At 40.3% G+C, this 15,511-nt stretch overlaps 1 long non-coding RNA gene across 1 annotated transcript in view; it reads left to right on the top strand.

Annotated features, from left to right (window-relative positions):
• The window catches only part of LOC139828506 (uncharacterized), a 100,489-nt gene extending 85,601 nt beyond the window's left edge, over positions 1-14,888 (top strand). Inside the window, exons 2-3 of the long non-coding RNA XR_011740184.1 lie at positions 13,442-13,539; positions 14,315-14,888. This is a non-coding gene — a long non-coding RNA (uncharacterized lncRNA). The remainder of the gene's footprint in view (positions 1-13,441; positions 13,540-14,314) is intronic.
• The last annotated feature ends 623 nt before the right edge of the window (positions 14,889-15,511 follow it).

Below are 15,511 nucleotides of genomic sequence, written 5' to 3'. Positions count from 1 at the left end.
AAAAAACACCCAAAACCCAAGTCTCTCTGCAGTGATCCTGAGGGTTTTATGCTCTGTCAGTTCCCTCATGCTGGGATATGCCAGGGTTTTCTCTGTGCTTACTGTGAGAGGCAGGAAAGAAAGGATGCTTACAATGCAGTTAATTGAGAGAGCTAAAACAGTTTAATCTAGTGAAGCAGGTTGTAACAAAGATGCATAGATGTGAGAGAGAAAGTAAAAGATAATAAATGCAGAAATAAAGTTCACATTTATAACAATAAGAGTCTAACTACAGAAAAAACGTAGGGACCAAGCAGATTTTCAGTCTCTTCATGTTTTATACAAATCTGAACACCTTTCCAGAACATGTGCCTTTGCCACAATCCAAGTCTTGATACAACTGAATTAACCTTATGGCCTGCGCTATGAAGCTGGTCAGGTGTAGATGAGGCAGCACAGGTAGCTGTCCAGGTAGACAGATGTTGGACTGAACAGATTTTCCTGGTCTTTGGTTGATTCTGTTCATGGGTGTGTTCAACTTCAAAGGCTAAGCTGAGTACCAGCTATAAAGGTTAACAAAGGCTGAGTGCTCCCAGTGATCAGCATAATCATGGTTCGTCACCAGATGTAACAGATTTTGCAAACTCAAAAATACTGTGGTGGGTTGGCATATTGTTTCTGTGTTTGATTCCTCTGTCAGCCTCCATACTCTCAGTAGCAGCTGAGTTTCTGATGCTGTGAGTTGTGCACATGGCCACTAAAATCAACAAGTGTCCTGTGAGGTGACCCTGTCCTCTTAGTGTGCTTTGTAGGGTTCAGTCATTTGTCACACAATGAGTAAATATGAGCAGTAATTAAAAGCTTTTCATATTCATGAAGTTCCTTAGCCTTTTAACCTTTACTGTACTACCTGCTTGTTCTAATGGCTGTTGCTGTCTACAGGCTAAGGTTTAATATCAGCTTTAATTGCCTCCTCTTATTTGTCTTTGCAAAACGTGCTAGCCTAAACATACTTTGTCCTTTATTTTCTATACTTATGTGGAGTCATTTCTGGTCACTTAGAAATATTGGATTACTAATTGGTATTTGAATGTACTATGTGGAGTTCTATATTAACATTTAGACCCCTAACAAGAATATGTGGATTAAAATGTTAAAAGCATTACACAGACATGTGTAGTTTTAATCAGCTTCTGATCATTATCATCACATTAGCACTATTGAACATGATGACACTTTGGTTTGGATCATGGACTGTATCACGGTTTTGTAGTTACCAGAAATTTAACAGCTCTTTGTTCCATTTAAACTTTCTTCTGTGAATAAGAGATCTTTCAAGTGTTGAATAGCATATTTTCATAACAAGAAAACCCCTTATCTCCTGCTGTGGGTCAGATTATACTCTTCATTATCTTTGTTGTCCAGTCTCTTATAGGGGCTGTGGGTAGGTATCTAGGCTGGGGTAAACACAGATATAATAGTTTCTCTCAACAATTTCCTCAGTAATTTTCAGATCAGGGACTCTGGGAGCTGGATATGATTTCTGTGAAAGCAGTAACACTCAATGCATTTCTTTTGTGCTTTTTAATACAGTATCTCCTTAAACTCAGCTAAATGTTCAACACTTACAGAATCCTTTGGAAGGGACAGCCATGCATCTGGTATTGCACAGTGGCTGCAGAACTGGGTAAAATGTAGCAAATATCATGCTGGTTTTCTCATATTATGATATGGATTCACCATTGTTTTGTGTTGTGTAGACATTTCATCTCTAAAACACTCGGAGATTATAGAAGGATGCAGATCATGAACAAACCCTTTAATTCATAATTGCATATATAGAGTGTGCAGAAAGGCTGTAAATGGTACATTTTTCTATTTTGTCTTGTAAGTTCCAAATGAGACACTTCATAAAACTACTATGCTACTAGACAGTGTAATTTGCAATGAGGATTAACATCTAAACACTGTGATCTTGGATTTACTAATTTCACTGTTCCTTGGCATGTTAAATGCACAGAACAAAACATGTTGTGGTACCTCTCTATTGATAGCAAGTAGCATTATATAACTTTAATCATAATTTCTTGTGTGGTTTCCAGCTGATAGGGAGAAAATACCTGCTGGATGGCACACTGAAGATATTCATAGTAAATAACAATCTGTTTCATTAAAAAGATAATGTAAAGGAGGACTAAGAACAGGCAAAGGTGAGCTGGTGTTTTGAGAGAGAAACCAGACATCTCTACTCTTAGAAACACTTAGGCAAAAGGTTAAAATCCAATTGCATAAAACTTCTAGGCAGAAATAAGGAATGTGTAAAGGGTATCTGGAAAAGTCCAGGTGAGCAGTAGCCCTACTGTAGCATACTATAAGCACATATGTAAAATATAGGAGTAATGCCTTCATACTCATGCTGTCCTTCCTACTTCAATGTCAGTATGTTGCAGGTGAAAAGGTCTCAATGCCAGAAGAGTCCTGCTGGTTGTTAAAACACATTCAGTAATTTACTGCTCTTTCTAAGCTGGAGAGTATTTTACTGCCTAGTACACTGCTTTTTCTTTTTGAGCTCTCTCACTCTCCTGCTGTCCTTCTAAGGCATATTCACCCTTCATGTTCTCTGGTTAAACCACCAAAGGGATTTCAGTCTGAAAGTTTCTTCCGAACTTTCTCAGCTGGGCTAGTCTAGAGATGCTGCAGCCAGCAGACCAGGATCTCCAGAGGAGAGCCTGGTTTGCCAAAAAGGAGCTGTAAACAAAATTCCCCACCACTGAACTGTTGTTAGCCCTAGTCAGAGATATATAAGACAACAGATGCAGTGCTTGAGACCAAGAATGCTTTTATCATTCTATCAGTTGAAGTTGTTTTCCAGCAAACTCAACTACCCACCTACATACTGCTGGTAAAAAAGCCAAAATACAAACAAACCTCCCTATCTTGTTCTCCAAATAATTACATAGTTGTGTCACTGGCCAGAACATAATCACTATATTCATTTGCTAAGGTATTTCCATCCTGCTTTTTGTACATGCAAAGCATCCTTTGCTTAATTAGCCTGTGCTACATAAGCTGAGTGATAACCTTGTCCTACTATATGATGAGTGAATGGAGGAAAATTACAGGCAAGATTTTTTCAGTAGAATTTATTGTTCAGCTTCACCATGGAAAAACATAGAGGTTGTGTATTGTGAAGCACAGAAGTGATGATCTCTTTGCACTGATAGAGCTGTATCTCTTTTACATAGTTGTAAAGGAAAAAAAGTTAGTACTGGCTTCTACTTTAAATAAGAAAAATTAAGCCTAAATATGGAGTTAGAGAAATATGAATCATCTGAAGAACTGGTCTGAAGACTTTTTTTCATACCAGTTCAGTAAATACCTGTGCTAAAACTTGAAGTTGCACTCAAAAGATGCATTTATCTTAGTTCTGAACCTTATCTAATAGCTTATTCTTCTTAATTGTGTTACAGGGAAAGCATCTGAAGTTTAACCACACCATTAATCACAACTGGGTATACAATGTGCTAGTGAAGCAGCTTTATTGCTCTATCTCCATTCCACTGGCAATTAATGCAAATAATTTTGACATACTGGAGATAATGTTATCTGAGCAATCAGAACCTTACTGCTAGTACAATCCTGTGATAAGTGAAGTATCATTACAAACCTAATTTTATGTGGGATCTCTTTTACTTAGAATAATGTCTTCAATTTTTTACAGGAAAGGCATTTAGTGACTCCTATACTGATATCGTTATCAGGAGATCACGCATAGCTAATCGTAACGTCAAGGCTATCATTGTGGAGAGTCTCTGGCTGTGTGCTGTGAACAAGCCAGGGCTTGATGCGGCTGTGCTACACGGAAGGATTTCCCTGAGACACCAGAGACAAAAGGACAGTAAACAGAAGCCGGTCTGCCCTCAACCCGGGCTGCAGGAGGGGCGTTGCCGCTGCGCATGAACAGTCTGTGAACAGTGCCCTGCAGCCAATCACCATAGTGGGGGGGGATGAGTGACTGTGAGTGTAACCAATTGTAGCCTGCACTTGCCGCATGGCCTTTTGGTATAGAGTATATAAGGCTTGGAAAAACGTGGTCTCGGGGACATTGATATTCAGTGTTGTTTAAGAGTTCATTAAAGAGTACGGATGGTAAATTCACATTGAATTAGACTCCTTACTCTCGCCCGGCCCGCCCGTTCGATCAAAGAGCTTATGCCGGCGTCTGGATTCGTCGAATTTGCAACCGCCACATTTGGTAGCAGAGGATGGTTCGTTAGCAGAGCATAACGCTTCGGATCTACATATGGTAGCAGAAAGATGGATCGTTAGCAAAGCATATCGCTCCGGATCGAAATTACTGCGGTGAGCAGCGTTCATAAAAACGGAGCCAAGCCGGGGTGTGGGATAGTGTGCTTAGTCCGGTATCAAAAGACGGGCACCAGTCGAGCTGGCCACTCGCATCCTACGTTAAGACCGCGCTGATAAGATAATGGATATTGAAACAGCCGCGGCACTGCTGACGACTATTCTCTCTAAGAGAGGTATTGAATCGTCACAGGAAAAGCTAATCACATTGATTTTTTTTAGCTCAGAAGTGGGGACACTTTGGGGAAGTTCCACTTTTGTTTTCCCCAACGGAATGGAGATCAGTGGGGGACACTATGTGGGACAAAACTATCAGAGGGGAAGAAGAAAAAGAAATTAAAGCTGTGAGAGAATTGTGGAAAACCGTATTAGAATCATTAGAAATTATGAAATCGGAACAACGTGCCGCCCTAAGAGCCGCGGAGGCGCTTGTCCCAGAACAAACCTGGACTGATAAAACTTGTCCAAAAGAAAAGAGGGGCCTGTGGGCTACTCTGTGGGGTCTACCTGCCGTTCGGGGTGGTCGCGGGGTCCCGGCTCAGCCAATACTTTCACAATCCGATCTGCAACGCGGATTAGAAACCGCGCGGCTCGTAAACAAAGAACCGGAAGTTTCCCCCTCCGAGTCTCTGGGGCAATGCGCCAAGAAGGCGGAAGTGCAACTAGTCGACTGTCCGGATGTGGGAGGCCCTGAGTGCCGCCCTCCTCCTACCGCTCCGCCTCTGCCCTGCCCCGAGCCGGACGCCCCCCCTGCCTCCGAGAAAAGCGTGGAGGCCGGGCCGGCGCAGCCGCCGGGGCCTGGGCCGCCTCAAACTTTGCCTCCGCAAGCACCCGCGGAAGTTTTTTGTGAGCCTCCTCCTACATCATTGGGCTCACCCCAAGCAGTAGAGCAGTTACTGCAAGTCATTACCAACAAGCTTGAACAACTTAAGAGTGTCAAATGTAGAGAAAAATAAGGAACAAATTGAGTTTCAAAAACCAGCTTGCCCTTCACAAACAATGCAATCAAAGGTGCCTATAGACTCTACTGACCAGCCGCAGCCCCGACGTAGCAGATGGTCAGGGGTCATCAAAGATGCCATTCTAGAAGGTGATTGGTCTCCAGCAAAATTAGCCCTACCGGTAATTCAAAATATGAACACTCAGACAGCGGTATGGGAACCACACGATTGGAAAATTTTGCAACAAGCAAAACAAACAACCACAAACTATGGTGTACGTTCAGCAGCTACCGGACACAAAGAACATCTCCGAACCTGTATCACAATCAGCGACCAACCGTGAACCAGGCTTCTTTCACCTCAACAAGCCAAGCACCGCAGGAAGCCTCGGAGTTGATGTGGAGACAGCAGTAGATATAACATTGACCAATACTGCAATTCATAGAATACCAACTAATGCTAAAGGACCTTTATTTCGACAAGATAGTCTCATTGGAGGCCTATTGATTGGCCGTTCTTCTGCTAGTATCAAAGGTCTTATAGTAATACCAGGTATAATTGATGCAGATTTCACAGGAACTGTTCAAATCCTGGCCTACACTCTGCATCCGCCAATTTTTATTCCTTCTGGGAGTAGAATAGCTCAGGTAGTAGCACTGGAAAACTGCCTACCAATGCTTCCAGGAGTCCCTCCAGCATCCTCAACAGAAAGGCGTGATAAAGGATTTGGATCGACAGGTCCTGCAGTTTGCTTCACCTCATCAATGACTCAGCGTCCCATGTTACGTGTGCAACTATTTCAGTCTGATTCTACTGTTGTTGTAGAGGTAAATGCAATGCTTGATACTGGAGCTGATGTCTCCATCATTAGTCAATTCAAATGGCCACGAAATTGGAAACTTCAAAAATCAATCTCTTCCACTGTAGCTGGAGTAGGGGGTCAAACTACTCCAAATATAAGTGTTGATCCCATTTCGATTAGTTTCCCTGAAGGTCAATGTGTTACCCTTAGGGTGTATGTAATGGAATTGCCAAGCAGCCTTGAGGCGCTTATTGGCCGTGACGTCTTGGGGCAACTTGGTGCTGTGTTAACTACTTCACCTTTTCCTTAGTGGTCACTGGAAAGCAGTTGCCCAACCCTCCATTGACCTGGCTAACAGATAGCCCAGTTTGGGTTGACCAGTGGCCATTAACAGAAGAGCGACTGCAAAAGGCACGTGAATTAGTAGAAGAGCAATTAGTTGCAGGCCATATCAAGCCTTCTACTAGTCCATGGAATACCCCAATTTTTGTAATACCAAAAAAGAGTGGAAAGTGGCGATTATTACATGACTTGCGAAAGGTAAATGATCAAATGCAAGCCATGGGTGCTTTACAGCCTGGATTACCATCACCTGTAATGTTACCAGAAAATTGGCATATTCTAATTATAGATTTAAAGGATTGTTTCTTTACCATTCCTTTACATGAACAAGATACACAGCGTTTTGCATTTACACTGCCTTCAGTAAACAAAGCGGAACCAGCTAAAAGGTATGAGTGGGTAGTGCTACCGCAAGGTATGAAAAATTCTCCTACACTGTGCCAAATGTATGTTGCATGGGCACTTCAACCTATTCGTGCATCATGGAAACAAACAATTATTTATCATTATATGGATGATATTCTGTTCTGTCAACAAGCTGAGTTCACAGAAAGTTCCATAGTCCAAATTACGATCAAACTCAAAGAAAAGGGGTTGGTTATAGCTCCAGAGAAAGTTCAAAAGTCTGCACCTTGGAAATACCTTGGTTGGTCCATTTGTGATGCACAGATTCGTCCACAAAAAATTGGATTACATACTGATTTACAAACATTAAATGATGTCCAAAAATTGTTAGGGGACATACAATGGATTAGAAATTGCGTAGGCATTACTAACAATGATATAGCACCTCTTACTTCACTTCTAAAAGGAGGTGATCCAGCTAAGAAAATAAGCTTAGAGTCCGTGCATCTCAAATGTCTTTCTGATATTACACAAAAAGTACAGACAAATTGGTCTAGCCGAAGACTTTCTGATCGACCAATTTCCCTCCTTATTAGCAATCTAGAACATCCGTGTGCAATCATCTGCCAGTGGCAAAACAAAAACGGGGAATTCCCCATAGATGTTGCTACAGATTCTTCCTTTTGTGCCACTGTCAGATTGAAAACAGAAAATGATTTGCGATTATTAGAGTGGATTTTTCTCAGTGTCCAACCAAAATTCAGTATTCAAACGAGACCAGAAGCAATTGGAGAACTGATTCGAAAAGGAAGATCTCGAATATTAGAAATTAGCGGTCAGGAACCAGATGACATCAGTATTCCGATAAATGGAGCCGATTTAGAATGGTGGCTGAGACATTCGATGCCTATACAGAATGCATTATTAGGATTTATAGGCAAGGTACATTCACGACAACCAAAAGGTAAACTATGGCAATTCCTTAGAACAAATCAGTGGTTAGAGAGAAGCAAAGTAAAAGCAAAACCTGTTGAAGGCCTTACAGTATATACAGATGCAGGAAAACGAAGACACCAGGCAGCATGTGTCTGGCAAGAGAATAGTCAATGGAAACAGCATTTAATTGAAGGTTCAAAAGAGGATTCATTGCAGACTTTAGAGCTCACGGCAGTAATATGGGCCTTAAATAATTGGCTGAAATCTGCTTTAAATGTTGTCACAGATTCTTTGTATGTAGCAGGTGTAATACCCAGAATGGAAAATGCCCTCTTAAGACAATCGAATAATCCTCGATTAGGAAAATTGTTTGTACAATTGAGAGCTATTTTAAATCAAAGAAAAGAACCCTGTTGTGTGATTCACATCCGCAGTCATCAATGGAATCTTGGTCTAGGTGAAGGAAATCAAATTGCAGATAGTTTAGTAAGTTCAGTACAGCACATGCCTCCAACAGATAAATTCCAACAAGCGAGACAAAGTCATGAGAGCTTTCATCAGAATGCCAGAGGTCTCCAAAGACAATTCGATTTAACTTTAAATGAAGCAAGAAGTATTGTACAGGCATGTCCTCAGTGTGGAAGCCAGATGTTAGGTATAGGAATCGGTGTCAATCCTCGAGGTTTAAAAGCCTTAGAATTATGGCAAATGGATGTGACACATGTGCCAGAATTCGGAAGACTTAAATATGTGCATGTCACAATCGATACTTTTTCAAAAATGATATGGGCTACTGCTTTACCAGGGGAAAAAGCACTACATGTATGTAAACATCTTACAGCTTGTTTTGCTGTAATGGGTGTCCCAGAAAAGATTAAGACAGACAATGGCCCTGCCTATGTTAGCCAGAAAGTTAGAACTTTTCTAATGAAATGGGGAGTGAAACACGTTACAGGTATACCTCATTCCCCAACAGGCCAAGGAATCATCGAGAGAGCACATCAAATGATTAAAGGGTATTTGAGCAAACAGAAGCAGGAAGAGTTAGATTGTCAACAGCGTTTAGCAAAGGTGTTGTTTACCTTGAATTATTTATGTCTAACTGGAGATCATGAGGAGCCTCCTGTGATCATTCATCATTATCAGATCAGACTAGGAAGGAAAAACACTTTACCGGAATTCATGGTGAGATATCGTGATCCCACCACTGGATTGTGGAAGGGACCAGTACCTGTTATTTTTAATGGTAGAGGGTATATGTGTCTCTCCACAGATCAAGGTCCATTGTGGGTTCCAAGCCGAGCAGTAAAGCCGGAGTTGAAACAAACTCAACCAAGTCAACTCCCTGCAGCAGAACCTTCGGAGGTCACAGAGTGAGGTGTAACCTTTGCATTGATTTAGCTGTGACATGTATGCGTACTATAGTTATATAAGTAGATCTTTAAACACCACTACCTCTTGAGTAAGTTTATCAACACCCAGCACATCGTTTGTTATAAGTTGAGTATCTTTAAACCAAAGTTCTTGGAATTTGTTTAACCAATCCATTGCGATATTTAAATGGCAATGGAATACCTCAGGTTTATTGCAAAGTGCACTGTTTATGTTGATTGTTATTGTTATTTATATGTTATGTATAAGTTGTTTTTTATCACATATCAAAGAAGGATTAGTACACACAGCTAATCAATCCTGGCTTGTCCAAAAAGAAAAAAAAAAAAGGAGGAATTGTGGAGAGTCTCTGGCTGTGTGCTGTGAACAAGCCAGGGCTTGATGCGGCTGTGCTACACGGAAGGATTTCCCTGAGACACCAGAGACAAAAGGACAGTAAACAGAAGCCGGTCTGCCCTCAACCCGGGCTGCAGGAGGGGCGTTGCCGCTGCGCATGAACAGTCTGTGAACAGTGCCCTGCAGCCAATCACCATAGTGGGGGGGGATGAGTGACTGTGAGTGTAACCAATTGTAGCCTGCACTTGCCGCATGGCCTTTTGGTATAGAGTATATAAGGCTTGGAAAAACGTGGTCTCGGGGACATTGATATTCAGTGTTGTTTAAGAGTTCATTAAAGAGTACGGATGGTAAATTCACATTGAATTAGACTCCTTACTCTCGCCCGGCCCGCCCGTTCGATCAAAGAGCTTATGCCGGCGTCTGGATTCGTCGAATTTGCAACCGCCACATATCATTAAACAAAACAATGTCTGCATGCACAGAGAATAAGTTTAACTGGCATAAAGATGCTCTTTGTCACCCCTTCGTCTCAGAACAAGCAGAAGACAGAATATTTCCTGAATCACTGATATTCAATTAAAAGCTTTGGGAGGCCTTAAAAGGTGCTTTCTCCCTTCCCTGCTTCTTTCTTTCCTTTCCTCTGAGAGACTGCTGAGGAGAGGTTATACCTGAAAAACGCCTTTAATCTCAGGGGCCAGAAAACTACCAGGTAGATCCTCAGCGTTTTGCCAGTTCTATATTTCATACATTAGGCACATGAATATCAACAGTAAACACGAATCTGTGGAAGTGGACTAGAAGTATGATTACTCAGCTGTGCACTTAAATTACCGAGACAGAGTAGCTGTGCTTTTAGTTCATCTAGAAAATAGATCTGGGCTACTGACAAGAATTAGGTCTAGATTTCAATATAAATTCAGACCACCAGATTCAGGGAGGTTCAAAGCTTGATTTTCAGATTGTCTCAATCTGAACCACTAAGTAGAAAAGCGTATTTAGAGACCAAAGTCAAACTTTGGAAAAAACAAAGCCTGAAAAATGCCAACCAACGCAAAACTCTGACCAATTCTTGCTTGTCCAGTGAGCAATTTCTCTGTCATTTTTAAACATTAATCCCAGAACATGAAGATCTAGCCATTCATAGATTAGTAACTGAAGAGAGCTCTTGGATTTTTCAATGTGAGCTAACCAAGTAGAAATAACAGAAAAATCGAAGTGTATAGCTGCTGCCAAAATGAATCCATTATCTTTTCATGTTTACCTTTTTAATGGGATATAATAAGCAGGTCATACTGTGAATGTAATCAGCTAGATGTTGAAGGCACCAATTTATAGTCCAGTGGTTTTCATCAAATGCTTCAATTTCTAAAATATGATAATCAGAGAACATAAGGAGTGCCATATGTGAAGCAATTTTCTGTTATGTCACATTCTTTGAGGCTACCCTGCTGCCCGGTATGTACCTTCATTATGAACTGAGTCCCTGAACCTGTTAGTCTCTGTATTTCTATAGGATAATCAAATAATTGTCATACTCTAGTTGTCTAAATCAGCTATGTAGGCATCTGTCTTTGATGGGCTCACAGTAGTGATGGATAACATACCCTTCTGGGCGCATAGATCTGTGCTATCCAATAGTCAAACCTCTAGTCCAGGAGGAAAAGTGAATATTTGGCTAAGTGCTTTGTTGGATGTGGGCCACCAGTGAGACAACAAAAAAAAATGGTGTTCTGCTTTGCCCTGTGGCAATAATCATACATAATAGAGGCAATGCTTTTCAAACATGAATAGTTTAGTCCTGTAGTGGATGAGAAAAGGGTATCTATTTACATAATATATATATATATGCACATACCAATACAAGAGCAGAAGTTGAGAAAGTAATACAGAATAATAAAAAAAACCCACTCAAAAACTAACAAGTAAAAAAAAAGGTCTAACCATGTAATTATTAAAAAAATTCAGCTCTGTGTTTGTTTCACATTACAGAAAAAAAATTGAGTAGGTTCAGTATTTGATTAGTGCATGTGGAACAATGTCATGGTCTGAAGTTGCTAAAGTAGCGTAACTTCTGTTTTCACTGAAAAAAGATTCGACAGTGAGGGCTGTGGCAACAAAGGGATTCATTTGTACCTGGTTTCAGACTTGTGCAGATCTGTTGACTCTGTTGATGTAACTGGTTTATGCTGCCATAATCAAGCTCCAAGACTTCAAAATACAATTAATTCATATTTTAGTAGGTAGATCCAGACATATTTTTCAAAGATGCAAAACTGCGAGCTATTTTTCTCAGAGCAGAGATCTGTTCATGCTGTGGTCTGCCAGATAGTGCACAGCAGTGGGTTTCATCCCATGGGCAAAGGAATCTGTGTAACACAGCTGAGAAGAGCCTATTGTTAACAGAATAAATCTGCTCTCAGGGAGCTGGGGGTGCAATTCTGTTGGAAAATTTTAGGAATTTAGAAGTCAGGGAAGACTGAAAACTGCTAGTTGAAAGTCAAAGAAAGTTAACTCAGGAACTGGGGCAATCTGCCTGTGACTACATAGAGCTTTGCTTTGTCTTGTGTGTTGCCAGGGAAAAAAATAATCATTGCAGGAACTAGATTATTGGAAAATAGCCCAGGAAGAGAGAGAATTCTACTCAAGATACTAAAAAATGAAAGGCAAAACTAGAAGGGAATTTGTGCTTCCTAGTGGTAGAAAAACCACACCTTCAATGTGTAAAAATAGCCATAGTTCCTTTGACTTTAATGAAGCAATTATAATTACTGTGTGTGGAGCATTTTCCTTCTTTTATTTTCAGAACAATGCTTGTATATCCCAGGGCTCTGAATTTTCAATCTTTCCCCCGCCTAAATCAATCTGTTAAACTATTTTGTTTGAACAGCAGATTTGTTATTATTTATTGGATCCTTTCAGAAGCCAAGGCTGGCAGAGCAAGCATACAGCAAATCTGAAAATAGGGCAGAAAAAAGTAGGAGTTTATGGAGTATTGAAGTAACTTTCCACAGCATCTCAAAAAAGATCCACATAAGAGGTGGGGCTAGAAGGAAATCCTTGTCTTCCAGGTGAGTCAGAACCTAAGGAGATGTGCAAGGTAATAGAAAAGGTTTGGCCTTCCTCAGACCACAGGAGATCTGAAGTACCAGATATCTGCTGTACCTCCAAAAAGCCTGCACTTCATGAAAAATGAAAACTCCCTTGATCTATAAACTTAAGCAAACATCTTAACTAGTGAAAGTCAAGCCATTAATCTTTTTTTTTTCTGATATAAAACCTGTCTGTTCCTCCTATTCCTTCTCTTTCTTTACTTCTGTTTTGGAATTGTCTACCTCACCCTGGCTTTACTTCTGAAATGTCTAAAACTGTGTTTGCAGTGGTCCCAACCACCTGAAGGTCAGGACAATCAGATCTGGGTAATGAGATCTGCATGGTACTTGTGGGTGGCTTTGCTATGGATTGCAACAAAATATTCTGATGTATGGCCACTTGTGGAAGCTGCTATGAAGTATGTGGAAGAGTTGAAATGAACCGTAAGATCCTGTGAGTTTTTACAGAGCATAGCCCAAATGTAGTTCAACGTGGTCTGCTTGCACATCAGGATGATGAGTGTGTACTCCAGGAGTAGTGTTGGATGTAATGGCAAATATTATAGACTATTGGATTCATCAGAACTTGAAAATAGTTACAGTGTGGTGTGGAGAGCTCCAGTCCTGAGGCAAACCTTTATGTGCTATTGGGCACTGAGCACAAGGACATAAGAACATGTCAGTGGTTATTTGGGGTAAGACCAAAATGTAGCTAGCCTGGAAGTCTGAACAAAAAATTGGGCTGAGACCATATTACACCCTTCTCATGTGAGTTCATGTCAAGCACTCAAGTGATCAGTGAAATAGCTGTGAAATGAGTGTGTGAGGAAGAGGTTCTTGATATTTTAGGCAATTGACGTTTGGGAATTTAAATGAAAAAATGATGTTTTCTTTTTGTTCATTTTCAACAGGTGGTTGAAGGTGGAAGCGTATCAGCTTGGGGCACCTTGAACGAACACAGAAAGTGCTTGCAGAAACTTGGTGAAACTGCGTTTATGTGTCCATATTGGTAGTGATCTGTGTTATTGGTCCCATAACTTGCTTGGTTTTGCTAGATTAAATTGAAACCTTTAATCTGCTAACCGAGAAGCCAATCATCTGAGATATCAGGTCTTTCTGGAGTATAAGATTATGTTGTCCTTTTCCTTCACAATACTAGTGTGGAAGAATTTCAGTCTCTCAGGAGAAATGCTGCTTATAAATATTCATACAAGCCATAGAAGTTTAGATTTGTATTTATCTTCCCTAGCTTGCTTTCCTTTTTTCCCTTCTGCAACTTTTCAAACTTTTGAAATGTAAGTCAACAAGAACAACAACAAAAGGGAGTCTTGTAATTGATAGTCATTTCCAAATTTCTTCAACAGTGTCAATTTTTGCACTGGGTTAGGGGTAAGGAAACTTTATAGTTTAGTGCTAAAAATACAGAAAATAGAAAAAGTCTAAATTTAAATTTTAAAAAATATTATAAATGGTGTGCTTTTCAGAACTGTAAAAGGAAGGAAGAATACAGAAAGAGCAAAACTTCTGTTCTGGGATTCTCTTTAAAAATCACCAAAATTACACTTCTCCTGCAAGGGATTTCATTTTTTAGCAAATTTAATTTTGAAACAATAATCTTTTTGAATATACAGTTTCTATACCTGTCTGTTCACTGTGATACTTCAATTTTTAGAATGATTGGCTTGTTGGACACTTTCAGTGGGAAAACATGGTAGGAATTTTTTATTGTTGTTGCTGTTTCTTTCTGCTACTGGAAAGGGATTTTTTTTTTTTCTTTTATGCAGTTTACCTGGGTATTGAATCCTCCACGACACCGTGTGTTCTGCGCTCCAGGAGGGCACAAGGAAGGATCCATGAGCTCACAAACATGGACTGAGGTCATGCAGCAGCTATGTTAGCTGGATTGTTGAGTTCTGTGGGATTTTGAGGGGAAGGGGATATTGTGGGTTTGTTTGTTTTGGCGGAAGCTGTACGAAGAAAATAACATTTCTTGATGAGGTTAGTGAACATGGTGAAATAATACTAACAATTCAAAAAATATGTAGCAGTAATTCCTGATTTCTGTAAACAGCTCAACTGGAATGTTTACCTACATGCCGAACTCCCATTTGGATTAATATGAAAATTAATAGAAAATAGTGCTGTGAGTGGAAATAAGCAGGTCATCTGGCTGTCTTCCTGGGGAAGAGGCCAATGCTGACTTGCCATCAGGACCATGGCCACTGAAGACATGGTTACAGTGGAGAAATACATGGCTCTTTTCCATGCTGTCCACGTTCTGTGGATTAATGAGATTTCATGCTCAGCAGTTGTCAAGATACATGTTTTATAGACATTAAACTCACCGTGCAAAACTTCTTATGGTTTCGCATTGCTTCTCCGTAGGACACACTGGGGCTTAATTAATACACCAGAGGATGGTTTATTCTTTGCAAAATATGAGCCTGTTAGTGTCAGTAAAAGCTCTGACATCATGCTGATGTGAGTCACATCAGTGAAAGCTGCCTGAGGCTACATTTAACCTTGTGCACTCAAGCTGAAAAACAATTAATAAAATACTCCCAAGTGTTATGTTTTCTCCTCCCTCCAACTCAACATCTTAATTACAAGGGAGTAGGTACAGAGAGCGCTGCTCTGTTTGTAGTCATCTTGTCTGTCTTTGAGACCTTTCTCACTGAAAAATGCTTGTATCTCAGATAAAAATACCAGTAGTGATATCACCGAATTAATCCTGGATCTTATTTAAACAGGAACTCTGCTCTTCTTTAAATTGCAAGCTTTTGGGCATTACTTCTTGCTCTTTATCTGTTGCCTAGCATAAGTAGGAACCTGGTCTTGTAGTGCCTTAGGCACTATGGTAGAAAATATAATAGTGATAGTTATATTAATATACCTACTGTCTCCGTGAGGACTATATTCAGGAAGCGTAAAATCTATGTGAGTTCCTATGTCTAGTCAAAGAGAGCCTATCATCTGTAAAA

This window comes from Patagioenas fasciata, chromosome 8 (genome assembly GCF_037038585.1).
Source record: "Patagioenas fasciata isolate bPatFas1 chromosome 8, bPatFas1.hap1, whole genome shotgun sequence".
In the NCBI taxonomy this organism is placed as follows: domain Eukaryota; kingdom Metazoa; phylum Chordata; class Aves; order Columbiformes; family Columbidae; genus Patagioenas; species Patagioenas fasciata.
The sequence above is the reverse complement of the archived record's forward strand: the minus strand, read 5'-3'. Positions and strand labels throughout refer to the sequence as shown.